Raw genomic sequence first — 9,602 nt, forward strand, 5'->3', positions numbered from 1 at the left:
TCGTTCACGGTGGAGAGCTCTTTAGATCCTTAGCTATACTCTTCCGTCTACTTGTTGTTTGCTTTGGGTTGTTTGAAGTAGCGTTGTTGTTCATTAGCTCCCTTGTATCTGTCTTGAGTGTGTGTGGGGTGTAGGGTGGTGTGCTTCCTGTATGTTGATCGTTGCTTTATATATAAAGCGGGGTGGAAGCCTTTTTCAGTAAAGCAATCAAAACTATATAACACAAATTTTAAATTCTCAATTTCAAAATGATCTGGTAATGTTAACTGGTGAATCCTTCACTGGGAAGGAACTCCCCGTGAACGCCCTCGCACATGTCTGATCGAGACCAAATTATGGCATTTAAAGAAAATTGTCTGATCGAGGTCAAATTATCGCATTTAAAAAGAATTGCCTTCTCTGCAAAGGCATGCTAGTCTGAAGAAATTATGAACCCCATAAACTAAAATTGCCATGAAAATCGTTGCGAATGTTATCCTCCCCAGCAAACATTCGCGAGCTATGAGGGTCCAAATGATTTGCGCCAGCTAAAAGGAAAACCTACCAAATAGTATGAGCATAGCCTATCATCTTTTAGTTCATTTATTCATTGACACTAACAAGCATTATAAGTTATTTTTTGCAAAAAAGAACATTATAAGTTAATAACTGGGGTTAGCAAGGAAGTAACGTTTCTTTTTTTGAAGTTAACTACATATATCATTAATCACAAATAAGATGAATACAAGCATACACGCGGAAGCGACCAGAAGGGTCGAAAAACAACTCGTGTCCACAGAACTTTGTAGGAAAACTCTCCAAGAAAAGAAAAGTACAAAGGAGTCCTTAAGTAATCTTGCAACTACCATCGCCGCCGCTAACATGTCTAGATCTTTCTAAAAGGGCAGCTCCCTAGGTGATTAATGTCAATATATCTTTTGTTGGACTAATAGTTTTATCTAGTATATTTCAGTTGAGTTCAATGATACATCTCCATTGTATCTAATTTTTCAAACTCTTTTGCCCTTATTTTGGACTCTAATTTGCATGATTTGAAAGAAACTAACCCGGACTGACGCTATTTCAGCAGAATTGCTATGGTGTTGTTTTTGTGCAGAAATCAAAATTCTCGAATTGACCTGAAAATTTACGAAGAATTTTTATGGAATATATAAAAATGGCGGAAAAATATACCAAAGGAGGGCCCACCCAGGAGCCACAAGCTCTGGGGGTGCGCCTACCCCCCAGGGCGTGCCTCCCAGGCTTATGGCCCCCTGGACCTTCGACAACCCTAACTCCAACTCCATATATACCTATTCACAGAGAAAAAAAATCAGAGAAAAGGATTCATCGCGTTTTACGATACAAAGCCGCCGCCATCTCCTGTTCTTCATCGGGAGGGCTGATCTGGAGTCCGTTCGGGGCTCCGGAGGGTGGAAATCGACGCCGTCGTCATCATCAACCTTCCTACATCACCAATTTCATGATGCTCACCGTCGGGAGTGAGTAATTCCTCCGTAGGCTTGCTGGACGTTGATGGGTTGGATGAGATTTATCATGTAATCGAGTTAGTTTTGTTAGGGCTTGATTCCTAGTATACACTATGTTCTGAGATTGATGTTGCTATGATTTTGCTATGCTTAATGCTTGTCACTAGGGCCCGAGTGCCATGATTTTAGATCTGAACCTATTATGTTTTCATGAATATATTTGTGTTCTTGGTTCTATCTTGCAAGTTATACACACATATTACGAGTTATGATCCGCATGCCCCAACATGGCAATGATTGAGATTCTTTCTGGTGATTACTGTAGTTTGAGGCCTTAATCTCCCTTAATTTCTTAATGGACCCCGCTGCCATGGGAGGGTAGGACAAAAGATGTCATGCAAGTTCTTTTCCCTAAGCACATCTGACTATATACGGAATACATGCCTACATTACATTGATGAATTGAAGCTAGTTCTGTGTCGCTCTAGGTTATGACTGCTACATGATGAATATTATCCAACACAATTATCCATCGCTGATCCAATGCGTACAAGCTTTTCACATATTTATCTTTGCTAAGTTACTTCCGTTGCTACTGCTGTTACAATCACTACGAAACTGCTAATGTTACTATTGCCACTGTTGCCGTTACTATCATACTACTTTGCTACTAAATACTTTGCTACAGATATTAAGTCTTTCAGGTGTGGTTGAATTGACAACTCAACTGCTAATACTTGCGAATATTCTTTAGCTCCCCTTGTGTCGAATCAATAAATTTGGGTTGAATACTCTACCGTCGAAAACTGTTGCGATCCCCTATACTTGTGGGTTATCAAGACCTTTTCCTGGCGTCGTTGTCGGGAAGCCTAGCTCTATTTGCTGAGTCACTTGGGATTTATATCTGTTGACCACTATGAGGAATCTTAAAGATACCAGAACCAAGATTTTCCCTCTAAGACGAGGGAAGGTAAGGAACTGCCATCTAGTTCTACACTTGATTCACCTTTTGTTTTGAGTAAGCTTGTGACACTTGCACTTGCTATTAATCCTGATATGTCACAAGTAATTGATGATGCTACTTCGGCTATGAATGATGCTTATGATGATGCTAGTACTTTGCTTGATGATGATGTGCCACTAGGTGAATTTCTTCAACTTGCTAGAGCTAGAATTATTGAGAATACTGAAACTGATGATGTCTTTGAAACTAAAAACTTTGAAACACCTATTAGATCTAGCTCTCCTAGAGATGAATTGCCCGATATACCTGAGGGTTATGTTATGGATGGAAAGGTAGCTAGAGACTTTCTTGCTTGTAAGTATAGAGATGATCTTAAGGAATTACTTGTCAAGTTGAAAGAAAAATCTTTGAATACTAGAATGAAATATGATCCTAAGTTTGCTACTTCACCTATATTTTTTACTGATGAGGATTATGAATTCTCTGTTGATCCTAAGTTAATTACTTTGGCTGAATCCGATCCTTTCAATGGTTATGAAAATGAAACTTTTGTGGCACATCTTACTGAACTGAATGATATAGCCACCCTATTTGCTCATGAGGAAAAAACCCGCTACTACTATATTCTTAAGTTGTTTCCTTTCTCATTAAATGGTGATGCTAAGATATGGTTAATTCTCTTGCTCCTAGTTGTGTGCTTAGTCCCCAGGATATGATATATTACTTCTCTAAAAAATATTTTCCTGCTCATCGGAAACAAGCTGCTTTACAGGAAATATTTAACTTTGTGCAAATTGAAGGAGAGAGTCTCCCACAATCTTGGGGGAGGATTCTCCAATTACTTAATGCTTTTCCTGATCATCCTCTCAAGAAAAATGAAATACTTGATATCTTTTATAATGGACTAACTGATGCTTCTAGGGACCACCTAGGTAGTTGTGTTGGTTGTATTTTCAGTGAACGAACTGTTGAACAAGCTGAAGAACTATTAAATAATATATTGATTAATGATAATGATTGGGCTCTTCTCGAACCACCGCCTAAGACAACCCCGAAGAAGAGAGGTATTCTATTTCTCAGTCCTGAAGATATGCAAGAGGCAAAGAAATCTATGAAAGAAAAATGTATTAAAGCTAAAGATGTTAAGAATTTACCACCTATTGAAGAAATTCATGGTCTTAATACCCGGACACAGGTAGTAGAGGTAAGTTCTCTCTATAGATTTGATGAAGGTGATATTTTGTATACTAAATCTGCTAGTCAATGATTGGTTGAATTTGATAAATTTATTGTTAAACAAGAAAACTTCAATGCATATGTTAGTAGACAATTGAAATGAAATGCTTATATGATTGAATGCTTGAGTGATTATATGTTGAAAATTGTTAATGATCTCAAGCGTGTGAGTAAACATGCTTCCATGATAGAAACTCAAGCAAAAAAGGTTCTCAAAGCACAAAATGATTTACTTAATGATATGAACAATAAGAAGAATGATCATGCTGTTAGAGTTATGACTAGGGGTGGTAAAATGACTCAGGAACCTTTGTATCCCGAAGGCCATCCTAAAAGAATTGAGCAAGACTCTCAAATAATTAATACTAATGCACCTAGTACTTCTAGTAATAAAAAGAAAAAAAATGATGATAGAACTTTGCATGCTTCTAGTGAACCTACTATAGACACAGCAAAAAATCCAAATGATATTTCTATTTCTGATGCTGAAACACAATCTGGTGATGAACATGAGCCTAGTAATGATGATAATGATGATGTTCATGAAGATGCTCAGCCTAATAATGATAATGCTGTAGAAATAGAACCTGGTGTTGGTCTTGATAACCCACAACCTAAGAATAAAAGATATGACAAGAGAGACTTCATTGCTAGAAAACATGGTAAAGAAAGATATGATGAAGAATTTGAGCGCTTTATTGAAATGCTTAGGCCTGTCTTTTTGCGTTTGTGTTTGACTGGTATTCTGAAAATTTCCCCTTATGCTAAGTATATGAAAGATATTGTTACTAATAGAAGAAAGATACCGAAAGCTGAAATTTCCACCATGCTTGCTAATTATACATTTAAGGGTGGAATACCAAAGAAACTAGGAGACCCAGGAACACCAACTATACCATGCTCCATTAATAGAAACTATGTTAAAACAACTTTATGTGGTCTAGGAGCAGGTGTTAGTGTTATGCCTTTCTCTTTGTATTGAATACTTGATGTGAATAAGTTGACAACAACTGGAATTTCTTTGCAAATGGCTGATAAATCAACTGCTATACCCATCGGTATTTGTGAGGATGCACCTGTCGTAGTTGCGAATGTTACTATCTTTACAGACTTTGTTATTCTTGATATACCCAAGGATGACAGTATGTCGATCATCCTTGGTAGACCCTTTTTGAATACTATAGGGGCTGTTATTGATTGCAATAAAGGCAATGTCACTTTTCATGTTAATGGTAATGAGCATATGATACACTTTCTGAAGAAACAACCTCTAGAGTATCAACTCTATTGGAAAAATTTCAACAATTACTATTGAAGGTTTTGAATTCCCTATTCCTACTATCAAAAAGAAATATGAAATTCTTATTGTTCGGGACATGCATAGCCCCGTTGAGGTAACCTAGTGTTATACGAAGATTCTTCAGTTTCATGTCATTCAGAAGAAGTTTGTTAATAAGACTTGATCAACCTTATTAATGGATTCCTTTTGGCGGGCATGTGATGGATGAATTTAGCAAACACTACTTTTTGTACCCACATTTTAGTTTATGTTATTTAGAATTAATAAAGTAGAAATACTATTATTATGCTGCTTTCTGAATTTTCTGTGCAATAAAAAATGACCAAAAAAATAAAAGTTCTCTAATTGACCTAAAATTTTATATGATTTTTTCTGCAATATTTGGAAACTTTTGGCACTAAACACACACCATGGGGGTGCGCCTATGAGCCACAAGCTCATAGGGCCCGCCTAGTAGGCTTGTGGGGCCCACATAGGCCCCTCACTTATTCCAGCCACCCATGCACTTTGTCTTCCTCTAGAAAAAATCACTTCATTGTTCAAACACGTGTTCTTGCTCATCTTGCTGCCATTTTTGATCTCCTTGCTTGGAGCTCCATTTCCGAAACTGTTTTGGGGGATTGTTCATCGGTATGTGACTCCTCTAATGGTCCAATTAGTTTTTGTTCTAGTGCTTTATATACTGCAATTTTTTACTGTTGTGGTGACCATGTTCTTGAGCTTGCATGACAAATGTATATGGTTCAAAGTAGTTTTGTTGCATGATATAGCCTATAGGCACTTGTAGGAGTAGTTGCTATCAATTTTGTTGAGTTTTGTTCACTTTAATTTTGAATCACTAATAATTTCAGAAATTTTCATAGAAAAGAAAAAAACATGAGGATGTGATTAAGGGGCTCATCAAGTCGCAATTCGGAGAAAACACCGGAGGAGAAGCCCAAGTACAATCTCCCGTGTGCGGTAGAGGTTAGGTCGCGTGAGTGGCCAAGTGACACATTTTTGAAGTAGGCGGGAATTTATAGGATTTCTTTTATTTCACTATTGCAGGATGCTGCTAACACGACACTACGATCAGAGACCCTTGACGAAACTGTGTGCGATGCATTAATCGCAAACAGTGATGTAAAAAATTGTCAAAAAAGATGCAACATGTTTGTGATGGTGGGTACATCAAACACGGTTCAGATTTTACTTGCGTGTGCGATGTTGGGCATATGGTTGATCCAGACGAACTGTTTGCGATTAGACAGAACAACAGAAACGGGCAGCCATATCAATGTGTGTGCGATATACGGCATATAGATCATTCCGAGGAACTATTTGTTATTAGGGAAAGCAACAGAAATGGTCAGCCATATCAAGGTGTGTGTAATATACGGCATACGGTTCACTCAAATGAACTATTTTTGATTAGGGAAGAGAACATAAATGGTTCAACTTAACAAGATGTGTGTGATGCGCGGCAAACATGCCCAGAGGTTAATTTGAGAACAAGTACACAGAGGTTAATTTGACATACATGACTTATAAGTTTCACTGAAATCATATCACTTTTTTGGAAAACATTTAATTGCGTTAAATGTATATAGTGCTCTGTCCTATTAGTTGAATTAACCTCGAGGTCCATGTTTTGGAAACATGTCGTAAAGTAACAGGATATACCTTCATTCAAGCCAGTCAACATGTGTTCAAAAAACAAAAAAACATCAAAAAGTAACGAGATAGACCTTCTTCAAGCCAATCAACATGTGTTCAAAAAATAAAAAAATATCAAAAATTACAAACAAGGACCTCGAGGTTAATTCAACTAATAGGACGGAGCACTATATACATTTAAGACAATTAAATGTTTAAAGTGACCCATCCCATCAGGTAATTCAACATCGAGGCCACTTCCCATCCAGTCACCCATCTGATGACTACTCAAGCCTTAGGACAGTTAACTTGGGAGTTCTATTAGATGAGCTATCGGTAGGGAAGCTGGTCCTTGCTGCTGTAGGATCCCTCTTTGCATCCTTTATTGTGCACCTGGATGACGGACTGCTGCCGCCCAATGGTCAATGCCACGTCCCCCGCGAATGACTTCCCTCCCTTGGATGAGTGGCAAATGGTTAATCCAGAAGAATTGTTTGCGATGATGCAAAACAACAGAAACGGGCAGCCATATGAGGGTGTGTGCGATATACAGCATACAGTTCACTAGGATGAACCGTGTGTGATTAGGCAACATAATAGAAACGGTTCAACTGAACAAGATGTGTGTGATACATGGCAAATAGGTCCGTAATCAGAAATGTGTGTGAAGACCAATAATAACATAGGCGATAGCTGCTAATAAGCCGTGTGATTTGCTCTGTCTATAGAAGAATAATATATAACTAAATAAACATCCAATTACATAAGTGACTATACAGATCATTCGCATACACCTCAATAAACAATTGTATGCATTCTAAACTAGGAGAAACGATCGTCTAGTCATCTACTTCTTGTGACGCTCACGCCACTGCTCTGTTCCTCGATCTCTCGTTTGGGCGGGAAGAAGATACTCCCTCATGTCAACGATCCGCATGTACATCTCATAGCTTGTGTACGCGTCCTTGGCTGCGTACTTGACATGTTGTTCATCCAGTTTCTCATGCCAGACACTATGCTAGGCATTCTTGTCCTTCTTGCTCTCATCCTTCATCTTCATGTAGTAGGGGTCGATGATGGCCGAGGTGAGGTCAACCAGGGAGTTCTGTTTGTTATTGTCGCTGCCCCAAACCTTGTATGGTCCTGGATGTTGACAAGATTCTGGCATTTCAAGCCCGAAACCTTGAGCGCTTTTAGATCGTTGGTGGTGTCCACCGTAGCGAAACTGTAGTCGGAGCTATTGATAAACATACACCAGGCATCAAAGGTCACCACCAGTGCATATAAACGCGCCGACAAAAGAATATACAAAACCGAGAGCACTTTAGAAGGCACTAGGCCTGGCCAGGACGGGCCCTGCAAGCAGCCGAACAAGCTGATGAGACCTCAGTTGTGTCAATGATAGATGCTCCATCCGCAGCTGTATAGCCGACAAAGGCAAAGAGGTACTGACAAGAGCAATGCAGAGACCAGTATTGTTGTGAGATCCTATGATCCTTTGAGAAAGGAGATTCATCTGAAATTAGTTTTCATACAAGAGAGAAGGTAAGGCATATGTAGAAATTTAGGAGTTCAAATTTTGAATTGATATCATAGACAGTACCTAACGCTGGGCTCTCAGCAATTCTAATAGGGGTTTGGCCAGTGGAGTCGAATGGGGCCTTGCCCGAGCTCGCTTGGAAACTGTTGTTGTAGGAGAGCTCGGCATATGGAAGACAATCTTCCCACTTCATACCGAAGGAAATGACACAAGCCCTAAGCATATCTTCAAGAATTTGATTGACTCGCTCGACTTGTCCACTAGTTTGAGGATGAAAGGCTGTGCTGAAGCGGATGTTGGTGCCCATGGCCTTCTGGAAGGAGTCCCAGAACTTAAAGGTAAAGATGCTTCCACGATCTGAAGATATCAACTGCGGAATGCCGTGCAAAGAGACAATCCTGGAGGTATATAGCTCTGCCAACTGAGCTGCTGTGATAGATTCTTTGATAGGAAGAAAATGAGCCACTTTAGTAAGCTTGTCGATGACAACAAAGATAACATCATTGCCACGCTTGGACTTGGGAAATCCAGTTACGAAGTCCATCTCAATATGGTCAAACTTCCATTCTGGAATGGAAAGAGGTTGGAGGAGACCAGCTGGCCGCTGGTGTTCTGCTTTCACCCTTCTGTAGACATCACATTCATTCACGAACTGAGCAATCTCGCGCTTCATTCGAGTCCACCAATACGACTGCTTGAGGTCATGGTACATCTTTGTACTTCCAGGATGAATAGATAGGAGTGAATTGTGAGCCTCGTTCATAATGACTTTACGTAGATCACCCTTAGGAACAACAATTCGATCCTCGAAGAATATAGTATCTTTGTCATCAAGGTGATAGCACTTGTACTTGGGTTGACTCTTGGCAATCCCATTCTTCACCTTCTTCACCATTGCATCAAGAAGTTGTGCCTCACGAATTTGATCTTCCAAAGTAGGAGAGACTTGGAGGTTGGCAAGAAATCCTTGAGGAACAACTTGGAGATTAAGTTTGAGGAAAGCTTCACAAAGATCCGGTTGGAAGGGCTTGAGAATCAAACTGTTGCAGTAAGCCTTCCTGCTCAAAGCGTGGCCTTGCCTGGAGTATATTCAATACTCGGATTATACTCTTGAATCATTTCGACCCAACGAGTCTGCCTGAGGTTGATGTTGGGTTGAGTGAAGATGTACTTGAGACTCTTATGATCAGTGAAGATGTCCACTTTCCTTCCCAACAAGAGATGTCTCCATGTTAAAAGAGCATGGACAACTGCCGCCAACTCGAGGTCATGAGTGGGGTAGTTCTTTTCGTTGGGCTTCAACTGGCGAGAGGTATAGGCCACAACTTTCTTCTCTTGCATTAACACAGCACCGAGACCTTGCAGGGAAGCATCACAGAAAACTTCGAATGGTTTGGATTCATCAGGAGGAGTCAGAACTGGAGCTGTGACTAACTTCTCTTTGAGGGTGTTGAAAGC

This window comes from Triticum urartu, chromosome 3, assembly GCF_003073215.2.
Source record: "Triticum urartu cultivar G1812 chromosome 3, Tu2.1, whole genome shotgun sequence".
In the NCBI taxonomy this organism is placed as follows: Eukaryota; Viridiplantae; Streptophyta; class Magnoliopsida; order Poales; family Poaceae; genus Triticum; species Triticum urartu.